Consider the following 18,815-nt stretch of genomic DNA (forward strand, 5'->3'; position numbering starts at 1 on the left):
ATGGTTTTGGGTACCAGGCGGTAAATTCGGTTACTGCCCGGTTACCGCGTTTCCCGCTCCCCCATGAGAATCATGTATACCGAGAAAAAAATTCGAACTTTTTGAATTTAAACTTCTATCTGCTTGTTAAATAAGGTATATCTCTTGCTGGAACACAAGGATACTCGCGTCCCAGTGGTAGGGATCTCCAACCAGCAACTGCTGGTCTTGTGTTCGAGGACATCCAGCTGCACTATTTACTTTAAGTCATCCAGCTGCACTTTTTTCCTTTTAGTTTTTAGAAGCTGTAATTTCTAAAAAATATGGGCGTGCGAGAGTCGAACTCGCGACCTGCATGTGCAGGCCATTGGAGCAGACCTGTACATGCAACTTGCCGGGCCGGCGTAACCACTGTATGTGTACGTGAACCTCTAGTAGCGTAGCTAGCTAGACTTAATTGTCTCGTCGGCGGATCGTGACTTAGAGAACAAATAGAGGGATATTTGGTGATTGCCAGAGGCTCTTGACGTGCCTTGTTTTTGCTTATTGCTTACGTAGTGGTACAGATTATAGGGGGGTCACGTACCTATATATAGCAGCTAGGAGTAGCTATCTAAACTACTCGGTTAGGATTTCTAATCCTACTATTACTATTGGTACCTGATCAGTGTCCGACTAGGACACAGCTACTACGCGTCATGTTTATTTCTACATTCACCTCCTAAACATGACGTTCTCGATGCGACCGCGATCTCAAATGCAACGACTACTACTCATAGGCAATATCCTTAACATTGCTTTTGGTGTTCTTCGTAGTATTTCAAGGACCATCTTTATTGTTGTCAGCTCATCCATAGCTTGATGGCAACACTCTTCTTTGGTCCTGTCTTCGATCTTCACCGGTTCTTTGGTGCTTGATAGACTGTCTTTCGGATCATCGAGGGAACATCTTTTGAACCCGCGCGAGACCAAACTTCGGTCTAACATTGAGTTCGAAGCTCTTGGTGCTTGCTTCCTGTAAAGTGCCTTCTTGAGCTTGTAAACTTTTCCTTCTTCGCCTTTCTTCTCTTAGCCGAGGGGTTGTTTCACGTACACTTCTTCTTTGAGGTCGCCGTTGAGGAAAGCGGATTTCACATCCATATGATGAACCTTCCAATCCTCTTGTGCTGCCAAAGCAAGGAGCACTCTCACCATCTCGATTCGAGCAACCGGTGCAAACACCTCCTCATAGTCAACTCCTTGACGTTGTACGTAGCCCTTTGCAACGAGTCTTGCCTTGTGCTTCACAATGGCACTCTTTGTGTCCTTCTTCAACTTGTAAACCCACTTTAAACCTATGGCCTTTTGGTTTGGAGGTCCGGTTACCAAAGTCCACGTTTCATTTCTCTCGATCGCCTTCATCTCCTCATCCATGGCGTGCATCCAACTTGAACTTTTGCTCGCCTCTACGAAGTTTGTCGGCTCCTCAACTCCGAGTAAACACAAATCGGAGTACTCGAGCGTAACTGGCTTTGCGTATTTGTAGACTTTTTTGAGGGTCTCGAAGCGACGAGGCCTGGAAGAATCCGTTGTGGCTTGCCGTGCCCAAGTAATAGCTGAGTAATCCCAGATCGCTCATGCTAAACTTCTTCTTCATCTGCGTCTTGAAACATTCAATTTCTTGCGCGCTATCTCCGGTGATAATCAGATTGTCGACATAAACTCCAACTAACAGGTTTGATCCTTTGGAGTTCTTTGTATAGACCACGTGCTCGAGGGGAGATTTCCCTATGTCAATCGGCTTATGCGGTCAAGTTATTGGACAAGTGTGGCATGACAGGTTGCTACGACACACAAACTCCAATGGACCAACGACACAAGTTGAGCAAGCGTAGCTCAAATCCGCCGGTGGACACCACAATGTTGTAGGGGAACGTAGTAATTTCAAAAAATTTCCTACGCACACGCAAGATCATGGTGATGCATAGCAACGAGAGGGGAGAGTGTGATCTACGTACCCTTGCAGATCGACAACGGAAGCGTTTGGTTGATGTAGTCGTACGTCTCCACGGCCCGACCGATCAAGCACCGAAACTACGACACCTCCGAGTTCTAGCACACGTTCAGCTCGATGACGATCCCCGGACTCCGATCCAGCAAAGTGTCGGGGAAGAGTTCCATCAGCACGACGGCGCGGTGACGATCTTGATGCACTACCGTCGCAGGGCTTCGCCTAAGCACCGCTACAATATTATCGAGGACTATGGTGTAAGGGGGCACCGCACACGGCTAAGAATATGATCACGTGGATCAACTTGTGTGTCTAGGGGTGCCCCCTGCCCCCGTATATAAAGGAGCAAGGGGAGGAGGCCGGCCGGCCCTATAGGCGCGCCAAGGAAGAGTCCTCCTCCTAGTAGGAGTAGGACTCCTACTAGGAGGGGGAAAGAAGTGGGGAGGGAGAGGGAAAGGGGGGCGCCCCCCCCCTCTCCTAGTCCAATTCGGACCAGGGGGGAGGAGGCGCGCGGCCAACCTTTGGCTGCCCCTCTCTCTTTCCAGTAAGGCCCATATGGCCCATTACCTTTCCCGGGGGGTTTCCGGTAACCCTCCGGCTCTCCGGTTTTCTCCGAAATCACCCGGAACACTTCCGGTGTCCGAATATAGCCGTCCAATATATCAATCTTTATGTCTCGACCATTTCGAGACTCCTCGCCATTTCCGTGATCACATCCGGGACTCCGAACTAACTTCGGTACATCAAAACTCATAAACTCATAATATAAATGTCATCGAAACCTTAAGCGTGCGGACCCTACGGGTTCGAGAACAATGTAGACATGACCGAGACACGTCTCCAGTCAATAACCAATAGCGGAACCTGGATGCTCATATTGGCTCCTACATATTCTACGAAGATCTTTATCGGTCAGACCGCATAACAACATACGTTGTTCCCTTTGTCATCGGTATGTTACTTGCCCGAGATTCGATCGTCGGTATCTCAATACCTAGTTCAATCTCGTTACCGGAAAGTCTCTTTACTTGTTCCGTAATACATCATCTCACAACTAACTCATTAGTTGCAATGCTTGCAAGGCTTATGTGATGTGCATTACCAAGAGGGCCCAGAGATACCTCTCCGACAATCGGAGTGACAAATCCTAATCTCGAAATACGCCAACCCAACATGTACCTTTGGAGACACCTGTAGAGCTCCTTTATAATCACCCAGTTACGTTGTGACGTTTGGTAGCACACAAAGTGTTCCTCCGGCAAACCTGAGTTGCATAATCTCATAGTCATAGGAACATGTATAAGTCATGAAGAAAGCAATAGCAACATACTAAACGATCGGGTGCTAAGCTAATGGAATGGGTCATGTCAATCAGATCATTCATCTAATGATGTGATCCTGTTAATCAAATGACAACTCTTTGTCCATGGTTAGGAAACATAACCATCTTTGATTAACAAGCTAGTCTAGTAGAGGCATACTAGTGACACTCTGTTTGTCTATGTATTCACACATGTATTATGTTTCCGGTTAATACAATTCTAGCATGAATAATAAACTTTTATCATGATATATAAGGAAATAAATAATAACTTTATTATTGCCTCTAGGGCATATTTCCTTCAGTCTCCCACTTGCACTAGAGTCAATAATCTAGATTACACAGTAATGATTCTAACACCCATGGAGCCTTGGTGCTGATCATGTTTTGCTCGTGGAAGAGGCTTAGTCAACGGGTCTGCTACATTAAGATCCGTATGTATCTTGCAAATCTCTATGTCTCCCACCTGGACTAGATCTCGGATGGAATTGAAGCGTCTCTTGATGTGCTTGGTTCTCTTGTGAAATTTGGATTCCTTTGCCAAGGCAATTGCACCAGTATTGTCACAAAAGATTTTCATTAGAGCCGATGCACTAGGTATGACACCTAGATAGGATATGAACTCCTTCATCCAGACTCCTTCATTCGCTGCTTCCGAAGCAGCTATGTATTCCGCTTCACACGTAGATCCTGCCATGATGCTCTGTTTAGAACTGCACCAACTGACAGCTCCACCGTTTAATGTAAACACGTATCCGGTTTGCGATTTAGAATCGTCCGGATCAGTGTCAAAGTTTGCATCAACGTAACCGTTTGCGATGAGCTCTTTGTCACCTCCATATACGAGAAACATATCCTTAGTCCTTTTCAGGTACTTCAGGATGTTCTTGACCGCTGTCCAGTGATCCACTCCTGGATTACTTTGGTACCTCCCTGCTAGACTTATAGCAAGACACACATCAGGTCTGGTACACAGCATTGCATACATGATAGAGCCTATGGCTGATGCATAGGGAACATCTTTTATTTTCTCTCTATCTTCTGCAGTGGTCGGGCATTGAGTCTGACTCAACTTCACACCTTGTAACACAGGCAAGAACCCTTTCTTTGCTTGATCCATTTTGAACTTCTTCAAAATCTTGTCAAGGTATGTGCTTTGTGAAAGTCCAATTAAGGGTCTTGATCTATCTCTATAGATCTTTATGCCTAATATGTAAGCAGCTTTACCGAGGTCTTTCATTGAAAAACTCTTATTCAAGTATCCCTTTATGCTATCCAGAAATTCTATATCATTTCCAATCAGTAATATGTCATCCACATATAATATCAGAAATGCTACAGAGCTCCCACTCACTTTCTTGTAAATACAGGCTTCTCCAAAGGTCTGTATAAAACCAAATGCTTTGATCACACTATCAAAGCGTTTATTCCAACTCCAAGAGGCTTGCACCAGTCCATAAATGGATCGCTAGAGCTTGCATACTTTGTTAGCTCCCTTTGGATCGACAAAACCTTCCGGTTGCATCATATACAACTCTTCTTCCAGAAATCCATTCAGGAATGCAGTTTTGACATCCATCTGCCAAATTTCATAATCATAAAATGCGGCAATTGCTAACATGATTCGGACAGACTTAAGCATCGCTACGGGTGATAAGGTCTCATCGTAGTCAACCCCTTGAACTTGTCGAAAACCTTTTGCGACAAGTCGAGCTTTGTAGACAGTAATATTACCGTCAGCGTCGGTCTTCTTCTTGAAGATCCATTTATTCTCAATTACTTGCCGATCATCGGGCAAGTCAACCAAAGTCCATACTTTGTTCTCATACATGGATCCCATCTCAGATTTCATGGCTTCAAGTCATTTTTCGGAATCTGGGCTCACCATCGCTTCTTCATAGTTTGTAGGTTCATCATGATCTAGTAGCATGACTTCCAGAACAGGATTACCGTACCACTCTGGCGCGGATCTTACTCTGGTTGATCTACGAGGTTCAGTAGTATCTTGTTCTGAAGTTTCATGATCATTATCATTAGCTTCCTCACTAATTGATGTAGGTGTCGCAGAAACAGGTTTCTGTGATGTACTACTTTCCAATAAGGGAGCAGGTACAGTTACCTCGTCAAGTTCTACTTTCCTCCCACTCACTTCTTTCGAGAGAAACTCCTTCTCTAGAAAGGATCCATTCTTAGCAACGAATGTCTTGCCTTCGGATCTGTGATAGAAGGTGTACCCAACAGTCTCCTTTGGGTATCCTATGAAGACACATTTCTCCGATTTGGGTTCGAGCTTATCAGGTTGAAGCTTTTTCACATAAGCATCGCAGCCCCAAATTTTAAGAAATGACAACTTTGGTTTCTTGCTAAACCATAGTTCATAAGGTGTCGTCTAAATGGATTTTGATGGTGCCCTATTTAACGTGAATGCGGCCGTCTCTAAAGCATAACCCCAAAATGATAGCGGTAAATTTGTAAGGGACATCATAGATCGCACCATATCAAGTAAAGTACGATTACGACGTTCGGACACACCATTACGCTGAGGTGTTTCGGGTGTCATGAGTTGCGAAACTATTCCGTATTGTTTCAGATGTAGACCAAACTCGTAACTCAAATATTCTCCTCCATGATCAGATCGCAGAAACTTTATTTTCTTGTTACGATGATTTTCAACTTCACTCTGAAATTCTTTGAACTTTTCAAATGTTTCAGACTTATGCTTCATTAAGTAGACATACCCATATCTGCTTAAATCATCTGTGAAGGTGAGAAAATAACGATATCCGCCACCAGCCTCAACATTCATCGGACCACATACATCTGTATGTATGATTTCCAACAAATCTGTTGCTCTCTCCATTGTACCGGAGAACGGTGTTTTAGTCATCTTGCCCATAAGGCACGGTTCGCAAGTACCAAGTGATTCATAATCAAGAGGTTCCAAAAGTCCATCGGTATGGAGTTTCTTCATGCGCTTTACACCGATATGACCCAAACGGCAGTGCCACAAATAAGTTGCACTATCATTATCAACTCTACATCTTTTGGCTTGAACATTATGAATATGTGTGTCACTACTATCAAGATTTATCAAAAATAGACCACTCTTCAAAGGTGCATGACCATAAAAGATATTACTCATATAAATAGAACAACCATTATTCTCTGATTTAAATGAATAACCGTCTCGCATTAAACAAGATCCAGATATAATGTTCATGCTCAACGCTGGCACCAAATAACAATTATTTAGGTCTAATACTAATCCCAAAGGTAGATGTAGAGGTAGCGTGCCGACCGCAATCACATCGACTTTAGAACCATTTCCCACGCGCATCGTCACCTCGTCCTTTGCCAGTGTTCGCTTAATCCGTAGTACCTATTTCGAGTTGCAAATATTAGCAACAAAACCAGTATCAAATACCCAGGTGCTACTGCGAGCTCTAGTAAGGTACACATCAATAACATGTATATCACATATACCTTTGTTCACCTTGCCATCCTTCTTATCCGCCAAATACTTGGGGCAGTTTCGCTTCCAGTGACCAGTCTGCTTGCAGTAGAAGCACTCAGTTTCAGGCTTAGGTCCAGACTTGGGTTTCTTCTCCTGATCAGCAACTTGCTTGCTTTTCTTCTTGAAGTTCTCCTTCTTCTTCCCTTTGCCCTTTTTCTTGAAACTAGTGGTCTTGTTGACCATCAACACTTGATGCTCCTTCTTGATTTCTACCTCCGCAGCTTTCAGCATTGCGAAGAGCTCGGGAATAGTCTTATTCATCCCTCGCATATTATAGTTCATCACAAAGCTCTTGTAGCTTGGTGGCAGTGATTGGAGAATTCTGTCAATGATGCAATCATCTGGAAGATTAACTCCCATCTGAATCAAGTGATTATTATACCCAGACATTTTGAGTATATGCTCACTGACAGAACTGTTCTCCTCCATCTTGCAGCTATAGAACTTATTGGAGACTTCATATCTCTCAATCCGGGCATTTGCTTGAAATATTAACTTCAACTCCTGGAACATCTCATATGCTCCATGACGTTCAAAACGTCGTTGAAGTCCCGATTCTAAGCCGTAAAGCATGGCACACTGAACTATCGAGTAGTCATCAGCTTTGCTCTGCCAGACGTTCATAACATCTGGTGTTGCTCCAGCAGCAGGCCTGGCACCCAGCGGTGCTTCCAGGACATAATTCTTCTGTGCAGCAATGAGGATAATCCTCAAGTTACGGACCCAGTCCGTGTAATTGCTACCATCATCTTTCAACTTTGCTTTCTCAAGGAACGCATTAAAATTTAACGGAACAACAGCAAGGGCCATTTATCTACATTGAACATAAACAGGCAAGATACTATCAGGGACTAAGTTCATGATAAATTTAAGTTCAATTAATCATATTACTCAAGAACTCCCACTTAGATAGACATCCATCTAATCATCTAAGTGATCACGTGATCCAAATCAACTAAACCATAACCGATCATCACGTGAAATGGAGTAGTTTTCAATGGTGAACATCGCTATGTTGATCATATCTACTATATGATTCACGCTCGATCTTTCGATCTCAGTGTTCCGAGGCCATATCTGCATATACTAGGCTCGTCAAGTTTAACCTGAGTATTCCGCGTGTGCAAAACTGGCTTGCACCCGTTGTAGATGGACGTAGAGCTTATCACACCCGATCATCACGTGGTGTCTGGGCACGACGAACTTTGGCAACGGTGCATACTCAGGGAGAACACTTTTATCTTGAAATTTAGTGAGAGATCATCTTATAATGCTACCGTCAATCAAAGCAAGATAAGATGCATAAAAGATAAACATCACATGCAATCAATATAAGTGATATGATATGGTCATCATCATCTTGTGCTTGTGATCTCCATCCTTGAAGCACCGTCGTGATCACCATCATCACCGGCGCGACACCTTGATCTCCATCGTAGCATCGTTGTCGTCTCGCCAATCTTATGCTTGTACGACTATCGCTACCGCTCAGTGATAAAGTAAAGCATTACAGGGCGATTGCATTGCATACAATAAAGCGACAACCATATGGCTCCTGCCAGTTGCCGATAACTCGGTTACAAAACATGATCATCTCATACAATAAAATTTAGCATCATGTCTTGACCATATCACATCACAACATGCCCTGCGAAAACAAGTTAGACGTCCTCTACTTTGTTGTTGCAAGTTTTACGTGGCTGCTACGGGTTTAAGCAAGAACCAATCTTACCTACGCATCAAAACCACAACGATAGTTTGTCAAGTTGGTGCTGTTTTAACCTTCGCAAGGACCGGGCATAGCCACACTCGGTTCAACTAAAGTTGGAGAAACTGTCACCCGCAAGCCACCTATGTGCAAAGCACGTCGGGAGAACCGGTCTCGCGTAAGCGTACGCGTAATATCGGCCCGGGCCGCTTCGTCCAACAATACCGCCGAACCAAAGTATGACATGCTGGTAAGCAGTATGACTTATATCGCCCACAACTCACTTGTGTTCTACTCGTGCATATAACATCAACATATAAAACCTAGGCTCGAATGCCACTGTAGGGGAACGTAGTAATTTCAAAAAATTTCCTACGCACACGCAAGATCATGGTGATGCATAGCAACGAGAGGGGAGAGTGTGATCTACGTACCCTTGCAGATCGACAACGGAAGCGTTTGGTTGATGTAGTCGTACGTCTCCACGGCCCGACCGATCAAGCACCGAAACTACGGCACCTCCGAGTTCTAGCACACGTTCAGCTCGATGACGATCCCCGGACTTCGATCCAGCAAAGTGTCGGGGAAGAGTTCCGTCAGCACGACGGCGTGGTGACGATCTTGATGCACTACCTTCGCAGGGCTTCGCCTAAGCACCGCTACAATATTATCGAGGACTATGGTGGAAGAGGGCACCGCACACAGCTAAGAATATGATCACCTGGATCAACTTGTGTGTCTAGGGGTGCCCCCTGCCCCCGTATATAAAGGAGCAAGGGGAGGAGGCCGGCCGGCCCTATAGGCGCGCCAAGGAAGAGTCCTCCTCCTAGTAGGAGTAGGACTCCTACTAGGAGGGGGAAAGAAGTGGGGAGGGAGAGGGAAAGGGGGGCGCCGCCCCCCCTCTCCTAGTCCAATTTGGACCAGGGGGGAGGAGGCGCGCGGCCCACCTTTGGCTGCCCCTCTCTCTTTCCACTAAGGCCCATATGGCCCATTACCTTTCCCGGGGGGTTTCCGGTAACCCTCCGGCTCTCTGGTTTTCTCCGAAATCACACGGAACACTTCCGGTGTCCGAATATAGCCGTCCAATATATCAATCTTTATGTCTCGACCATTTCGAGACCCCTCATCATGTCCGTGATCACATCCGGGACTCCGAACTAACTTTGGTACATCAAAACTCATAAACTCATAATATAACTGTCATCGAAACCTTAAGCGTGCGGACCCTACGGGTTCGAGAACAATGTAGACATGACCAAGACACGTCTCCGGTCAATAACCAATAGCGGAACCTGGATGCTCATATTGGCTCCTACATATTCTACGAAGATCTTTATCGGTTAGACCGCATAACAACATACGTTGTTCCCTTTGTCATCGGTATGTTACTTGCCCGAGATTCGATCGTCGGTATCTCAATACCTAGTTCAATCTCGTTACCGGCAAGTCTCTTTACTCGTTCCGTAATACATCATCTCACAACTAACTCATTAGTTGCAATGCTTGCAAGGCTTATGTGATGTGCATTACCAAGAGGGCCCAGAGATACCTCTCCGACAATCGGAGTGACAAATCCTAATCTCGAAATACGCCAACCCAACATGTACCTTTGGAGACACCTGTAGAGCTCCTTTATAATCACCCAGTTACGTTGTGACGTTTGGTAGCACACAAAGTGTTCCTCTCGCAAACGGGAGTTACATAATCTCATAGTCATAGGAACATGTATAAGTCATGAAGAAAGCAATAGCAACATACTAAACGATCGGGTGCTAAGCTAATGGAATGGGTCATGTCAATCAGATCATTCATCTAATGATGTGATCCTGTTAGTCAAATGACAACTCTTTGTTCATGGTTAGGAAACATAACCATCTTTGATTAACAAGCTAGTCTAGTAGAGGCATACTAGTGACACTCCGTTTGTCTATGTATTCACACATGTATTATGTTTCCGGTTAATACAATTCTAGCATGAATAATAAGCTTTTATCATGATATATAAGGAAATAAATAATAACTTTATTATTGCCTCTAGGGCATATTTCCTTCAAATGTATCGAAGCGTTGTGGGCAGCCTAAGATATTTGGTGCATACCCGACCTAACTTGGCTTATTCAGTCGGGGTTGTGAGTCATTTCATGGAGAAGCCGGCAACCGAACACATGAGCGCGGTCAAGCAAATCTTGCGCTATGTGAAAGACACTATTAATCTTGGTTGCACGTAGGGAAAGGAAGGATTGATCCTTCGTGGATACTCAGATAGCAACATGGCAGGTGATGCGGATGACCGGAAAAGCACAACGGGCATGGTATTCTACCTTGGCCCAAATCCTTTCAGCTCGAATTCTCAGAAGCAAAAGGTGGTTGCACTGTCTTCATGCGAGACAGAATACATAACGGCAAGCACGACGGCTTGTCAAGCAGTGTGGCTGAGAAGACTCCTAGCTGATCTTGCAAAGCGGGAGGTGCAGAAGGTGTCGTTGAAGATCGACAATCAAGCTGCAATCTCACTATGCAAAAATCCGGTTCATCACGAGAGGAGCAAGCACATAGATACCCGGTTCCACCATATCCGGAAGTGCATTGAGGAAGGGATGATCGAAGTTCAGCACGTGAACACGTAGGACCAGCTTGCCGACATTCTCACGAAGTCCCTCGGTCGACAGAAGTTCATTGAGATGAGGAAGAAAGTGGGAGTACAAGTGATAAAGACAAAGCAACCAGATTAAGAAGGTGAATGTAAGAGTTAATCTAGTTGTAGTATTAGATATGGTCACGTAATAGTCCAAAAGAGTCTTAGTACTAATCGTTTTAGTGTTCACATAAGTAAATCGGACAAGTGCTTGTACGAGTCCGGGTCTCTGTCGTGTTGGTCGCCGACTCGGCGACATGTTGGACGGGGTGGCTGTATCCCTATATATACTGAGCAAATAAACGAAAAGGTGCAGGTCGGCGCACCGAAAAAGTAGTTTCCTCTATCTACAGTTTCGATCGCAAGTATCGCCGGCTACACACGTACGCCAGAATCCATTGAGCTCTTGCTAGCTGGTTGTACGTGCGTGTATCTCCAGAAGGCTTTTAGGGCGTGTTCTGATCTTCTATAACTTCACAAAACTTCATATATCCAGCTTCTTTGCGTGACTTCTTGCTTCACCTGGCGATCTGGAACCGTTCTGCTTCCAGCTTCTCATATTACTGCAGCCCGGCTGGGAGGGTTGGGGCCTGTTTGGCATAGATTGGGCCGGCTGATGGCAGCCCAACTCGGGCGCAGTGCACCGATACAAGGGGAGAGAGGGTTATAGCTTCGTTGGGATCGCTACTGTAGCGCTATTTCGAGGCGAGGCAGCAAACCGTTTTGTTTGCCGGTGGCAACTCCTTGTAAATAGGGGTGAACTTCTGATTTTCTAATCGGTGGAGCTGGGCCGATGGAGCTCCAGGTGTTTGCACTGTGGTTTCGCTCGGCTTCAAGAAGCTAGCTTCTTAGTGTAAAAACGTTCGGCTCAAAACAATTTCTGAAGTTAGTGAAGTTAGAAGCTGGAGAAGATCAGAACACGCTCTTAGTGTAAAAGCGTTCGGCTCAAAAACTTTTCTGAAGTTGATAAAGTTAAAAGCTGGAGGAGATCAGAACACACCCTAAGTTAACGTCGTGCTTCACTAGCTCTGCGACAGCTTGCGACATAGAGGGTGTGTATTCAAAGTCTTATGCGAATGGCAAGAGCGGACCCGTTCATAAAGAAATCATCAAACACTTTTGCTTCTGGAGGAATTAAGTTGGATCCATTCATAAAGAAATCATTCAAAATCTCATGCGAATGGCCAGAATGGCCAGAGAGGATCATTTCCTGCTTCTGGAGGAATGCAATACTAATCACCAGCATCTTAGCATCAATCGCTATGTGCTAATACAGCTCCACTCTGAAGGCATGTAGCAGTCTAATCGTTTTTTTAGAAAAGGAGAATGATCCCCGGCCTCTGCATCTAGGCGATGCATACAGTCATTTTATTAATTATTTTACAAGACCTTACAAAGTAATACCACAGTAAGACTAAAGCCGCCGTCTAAGCAACAAACTGTGGCTGCATCTATCCAGTTGATGAAGGGCCTAACATCGCAACCAAACCTAACATCGCAACCAAACCTAACATCTAATACCTGAGGACCCATCCAGGACGCCTGGGCCTAATACCAAACAGACATCGCAACCAAACCTAACATCTAATACCCGAGGACCCATCCAGGACGCCTGGCGGGCATGGGTCTCGCCGGTTTGGCGTGCTCTCAGAGGCCACCGCCGCCAACTGTCACCGCTCCATCTTCAGAACTGTACTGATGCATCAACCTTGCTCGGTCTAGCTATCATCGACGCCATCATGGCGCCCAACGGCACCTCCTCCCTGCGCGCAAACAGCCGTGCACGTCGCGGTCGCCACTGATACGCCTCAGCACCATGCTGCCAAGTACCACCAACCGACACAGTTTGAAGTCTTTGAAAGATCTGTCGTGCGTAGCACCTGCCGACCAGGCATGACAATGCGTAGCACCTGTCGGTCAGGCATGACTTAACATCTCCACCGAAGCTCCGTGCAAGACGAACCCGCTCCACCTACTGCCTCTGACTTCCAGCGCTGCTCCACAAACGATGCTCCCAAGAGAGAAACGACACCGCAGTGCCGCCATCGTCCAATCTGAAACATCAGATCCTAGGGTTTCCCCAGAGCAGAACAAGTGGGTCGACAGGAGTTACACACGATGCCTCCATCAAGGTAACGGCGTAGAACGCCGCCATCGCCTGCCAACGGCTCGGTTTTCATCGGGAACCATGTCTTCCCAACTCGCAGCCAGGACTGGATGATGGATCTCGAGATCCGATCACCAAGCCTTTGGCCGGCCATCTCTGACGAAGAAGATGACCACCACCATTGGCCAGCGAGACGACGTGAGATGAAGTAGAGCGCTGCCAGTGTGCATCCTGGCCAGCACCACCGGCGCTCGGCCCGTCCCGGACCACGCCCCATGGCCGAGGGCAATGGCAAGCGCTGCCACGACGAGGGCGCATATCGGAAGCCCAGATCCGGCACACCCGCGCGCTACCACGTGGCCACCACCAAGCGCCTTTCAGGGGCAGCCCCGCCGCTGTGAGGGACGCCGCCCCAGGGGCAACTGGCGCCGACCACCGGCTGCCGCGAAATCGCCACCGGCCGCCGCGAGATCTGCGCGAGAACGACGAGGACGCCCCACCGCCACCTTCCTTGGGGACCACGCGGGCTTCGGCGGTGTCCCCTCCGGCGGCAGCGAAGCGGGGGAGGAGCGGGGAGGGGCAGCTGGCGGCACGGTTATAACACGAAGTAAAGATGGATGTAGCAGTCCAATCGTGACAAAAATTAAGTTGGAACGGATCAAAGTCCCATCTAATCTACTCCCTCCGTTCCTAAATATTTACTACCCCACACACACACACACATATGTATTAGAGTGTAGATTCACTTATTTTGTTTCGTATGTAGTTACTTGTTAAAATCTATAGAAAGACAAATATTTAGCAACTGAGGGAGTAGCATGGTAAGACCATGAATGGAGTATTTGACAACGTAACTGCCGGCCGCCACAACCACTCTTGGTGATTTACTGATTAGAAAATCATCATTCCACGTCGTTAGCATCCAGAGCGATGTTTTATTAGGCACGGGACGCACCTATTGTCGCATCCCTTGGGTCACTTCTCTTGCATTGCGCAAAGAGTTGTCATGTAGTATTAGCTGCGTATATATTTCAAGTTGGCCATCCACTTGCAAGTTTTAATTAATTGTGGAAAGTATATTTTTGCCGATAGGTGGATGGATGCTTTCTATATACTAGATGACTCGTTGCGCCAATGGCGCAAAGGCCGAGAGGGAGCCAAGAATTGTGAGAATATTCAGACACCCAAATCTTTACTGCTGGTACATAAATGTTTCGTTACAATGTGATACACAATGGAAGTAGATAGGAAGGGACACATTATATAGATGGTATGAAGCTACGTAGATGGTAGGCTCATAGGTTTAAACAAAGTCATTAAGATCAGTTTATGCTAAGTAAAGCTACATAGACAGAGATGCATCATGTAGATTGTTTTAATCACCCAGCTTATGGTAAACAGCTACATAGACAGAGATGCATCATGTAGATTGCTTTGATCACCCAGCTTATGGTAAAACATCTACATAGACAGAGATGCATCATGTAGATTGCTTTGATCACCCAGCTTATGGTAAACAGCTACATAGACAGAGATGCGTCATGTAGATTGCTTTGATCACCCAGCTTATGGTAAACAGCTACATAGACAGAGATGCATCATGTAGTTGCTTTGATCACCCAGCTTCTGGTCTCACCGCCTAGAGATGCATCATGCAATAATTTAAGAACATGTAGCAAAAGAGCAAACCAATACATTGTTTGACTTTGACCAAAACTGATATGCCTTCTTTTCAAGAAGGAAGGGAGTACAATTTAAATGTAAATAGGGAACTCACTCCACTTCCCTGAAACTCTGTCAGGTTTCCTTTCCTAAAATCTGCAAATAATATCCTAAAAAAATCATAGTCAGTTATGCTTGTTATTATAGATACATGATAAGCGATATTCAGTATGATTCTGAACTACTTGAGCTCTAAGTTTTATTTGCAAAGCCTGACACACGACTAAGCTTCTTATATACATACATCATGTAATATGCTTGAATTTTGTTTGAATAGGGAGGGTGAGAACTAACAAAATTATCAGTGCACAACAATTTCTGATGAAAGAAAACCTGGCAGTCAAGCATTCAGGGAGGAACTAATCGGCGTCAGTCTCATGCCATATGTACTCAAGTTGGCATATACTCACGCAGTTGACCTCTTGGTAGTCTTGGTTCATCCATTGCACCGGTATATCCTCCCACCCTTCAATATGTGTTAAACTGGGTAAAAGAATTGAAAGCTCAACATTGCAGTATACACAATAAAAAAGTTTCTGCAATGACAGCGAAAGAAATAGACACATCATGAAGCTAATAAGTAGAGATATACTGGTTGTTTAATCTGCAGGTGCTGCCATGTTCTTCTCGAGATCAAAATAGTAGTAATCAAATTTCACAAATAAAACATCAAACAAACAATGGTTAATTAGTAAAGAACCAGTTTTATCTATTGCAGCAACACAAATTTCTTAGCTTGCGTACAACAACTCTTATGTGGTAAGAAGTCAATTCTGCTGGGTAGTAAGTACCTCGTGAGGATCTCCCACATGTCGTAGCGTCCAGCCAAGATGATGGAGATGGTTGGCATGGCGAAGCTGTAGGAGCCACCCATCACGATGGGGAGGCGAGACACGAAGAACATTTGCAATAAGGTGTTTATGCCTGTAACGAACAAGAGCGTCTAAATTTCCTGGTATGTATATTGAATGGCTAAATTTTATTCAAATATCTGGTAGGTACATCCACAATAGCACAACAAATAATATAGTTAAAGGTGTAAAAAATGTAGGGGGTTCATCCTTGCTGTGTGATACCAAAAGTTGCAGACATAAAATAAAATTTATCACACTGTTGGCTCCGTGATGCTCATGAGCTTTATGAGTTCCAATTAGTTTCCTGGTATTTCTATCATAATCATTTTCCAATATAGAGACATATCACTGCAGAAGGTTTCTTCTTAAAAGGAAAATTAAAGACACACCCCTTCGGTTGGAATGAGTACAAGCTAGGTATATCACATATGCACCATAATAATTTCAAAAGGGGTGCAAAAATATGCATCCAGCATAGAACATAAATCCCTGTGTATAAGGGGGAAAAGTAGTTTGCATACGAGGATATAATACATGAATGGACATAATTGTGTTTGTGTGTGTGTGTGCATGTGTGTGTCTCCAATAATTATTCTAGTAACATAATCTAATAATTAACATATTAACAACACTATTGCTTGAAGGGTCCAATCAAAAGCTCCCAATTATTTTAGTCTGCCAAGTAATCTCTCTGTGTTGCAATCTTCAAGCATATTTTATAACCAACTTATTTATTGATAATGAGAAAGAAGAACTACCTAAGCAGCTGAGAGGAGGGCTTGTATACACTAAAATCCAATATTGTCCAGTGAGGGGATATTCAGCATACATGTCCACTGAAGCTACAATGCCAATGATCTGTTGTGATACAGTTCCTGAAATTTATGACACGCTATAAAATCATTTTGAGTAGTAGGCAACCATGCCATAACTGAATCTATCAGAAAGCAAAAGTCACATTCCAATTTTGAAGTAAGCATACAGTTTCCGAGTGAAATGCTAACATACTATATGAACCAGAGAAAATAGATCTCAAGTGACTAAATAAGCAATAGATACAAAATCTGTACTCTGAGGTTGAACTTACATAGAAACTTAATAACTAAACTATATATGTAAGCTAGTAATCGCTCCCATAAACTGAAAAGGAAAGACTGCTGGTAAAAAGAGCCAACAAGACAACCAATATGCCCAAGCTCCAGAAAAAAGAAATAACCCAAATACACTGCGAAAGCAAATAAAAAAATGACAGGATAAAAAAGAATGATCAACCTGAACAGATCGTAGGAAAGACAAAAAGTCTCAAATTATTTGTTCTTCCTGAGTTGAATTACTCCTTCCAAAGCAAATGGTCAAGATAGCTGTAGGAAGGAACACCCAAAAATGGTGCGCCCCCTCCCACGACGGAGCCTGACGGAAGTGGCCGGTGGGCATCAGCGGCAGGGCCGAGCCATCTTCCTTGCTGGCTCTGTCTTCCCCATCTTCCTCGCTGGCTCTAATTAAGGCATCCAAAGAAGCAAGTAGCTAACATTAGTTGATAGAGCCTTGGAATTGGGCCACAAGATCATGGCAAAATAACAGGAGCACATCATTTCTTGTGGTTTGCATGGTCTCTCAAACTTTTCATGGTTGGTTTGCTATTACTTCCAATTTTGCTTTTACTGTATTAAATAAGCCCTATTAAAGCATACCAAAGATGGTTTTCTATGCAAAATAAATAGACAGAAAATGAATGAAGCAAAAAAATATGCAGATGAAACCTTTCAATAATGAACTATAATTCCTAGTTTAACCGAAAGGCATTACCGTACGTGAGAACAAATATTGTCAGTGAGCACTAACAAGAAAATTCAGCAGTGCATTATGCCATAGTTTCCTATGATCTAAACCGGTTGGAGACACGAATTGTTAATGCATCTTCCTTTGATCAAGAACTGGCTGGAGACACAAAGTATTAATATTTTACTTATAATATGAGCAAGAACAGAGCCAAAACTAAGGTCCCTAAGGAAATGCAGTATTATCTTTATGCTAAATATACATTTCAAACACATGTCAAATAAACTGGATTTGAGATAGTGTCAAATGTATCCCGCCGGTAACGAGCGCCATGGAGGGATAGAGAAAAAAACGTGCACTTGGCCATGGAGGCAGTAAGGGCGCGGTGAGAGGCGGAGACGGGCTGCAGACCTACTTTATCTTCCCGGCGGCTGCACCCTGGCATGACCGGAGCCCAGCCATTTGGTAGGTGTTAGCGTCTCATCATCAACAGAAAGCAGCAGCAATGTGGGATTCTTATAAAAGAACCAAGACACAGTCAGCATTACATGCCAGTTCCGTGCCAAATCAAGCGCACTAATACCTGCAAGCATGAACTATGGCACCAGCATAATTTTCTCTTGCATGTAAAGCATATTTAATATTCGTTGGTAACTCCGAACCTGAATACCACCATCTTCACCAAATTTCCCATGTATCACTGGGAAGACAATGTCAACGTTGGCAGCAAGATGCTCCACGAATTCACACAGGGAGCCGAATTCTTGTGCTAGACTATAGAAAGTGAAGTTTAGAACTGAACAATTTGATATGGACTAAACATTAGTAAGGAAGAGAAATAAACCATGGCAGTAAGCTCACCTTTCAAGCTTGAAATCAAAGTCTGAAGGGGTGTTGGAATACAGCTGTGGAGTAGGAACACAAGAGAGTGTCATTTTACAAACAGAGTGCTCCAATCAATAAAATACTACCTTTTATCCATGAGGGTATCCCAATCAAACCAAACAGAGTAGGCAATTGTTTAATCAGAATTCAACCAAGGGAATTATTGTATGACCATGTGTAGAGAGACATGAAAGTGGGTTCAGATAATGCATCGGCAGATTCAGTTCAGACAAACTAACTAACACCACAAGTAAGCAGCGAATGACAAAATATTCAGCTAAGAAATGTTACTGAATGATTTCAGACAAGCGAATTCAGTAC

At 44.4% G+C, this 18,815-nt stretch overlaps 1 long non-coding RNA gene across 1 annotated transcript; it reads right to left on the minus strand.

The window, feature by feature from the left end:
• Positions 1 to 14,934: 14,934 nt before the first annotated feature.
• LOC123104726 (uncharacterized) lies at positions 14,935 to 18,754 on the minus strand. Its single transcript, XR_006450495.1, has 4 exons — positions 17,103 to 18,754; positions 16,589 to 16,705; positions 15,768 to 15,900; positions 14,935 to 15,086 (listed from the first exon to the last, which is right to left on the minus strand). It is a non-coding gene; the product is annotated as an uncharacterized lncRNA (long non-coding RNA).
• Between the last annotated feature and the right edge of the window lie 61 nt (positions 18,755 to 18,815).

This window comes from Triticum aestivum, chromosome 5A (assembly GCF_018294505.1).
Source record: "Triticum aestivum cultivar Chinese Spring chromosome 5A, IWGSC CS RefSeq v2.1, whole genome shotgun sequence".
NCBI lineage: Eukaryota > Viridiplantae > Streptophyta > Magnoliopsida > Poales > Poaceae > Triticum > Triticum aestivum.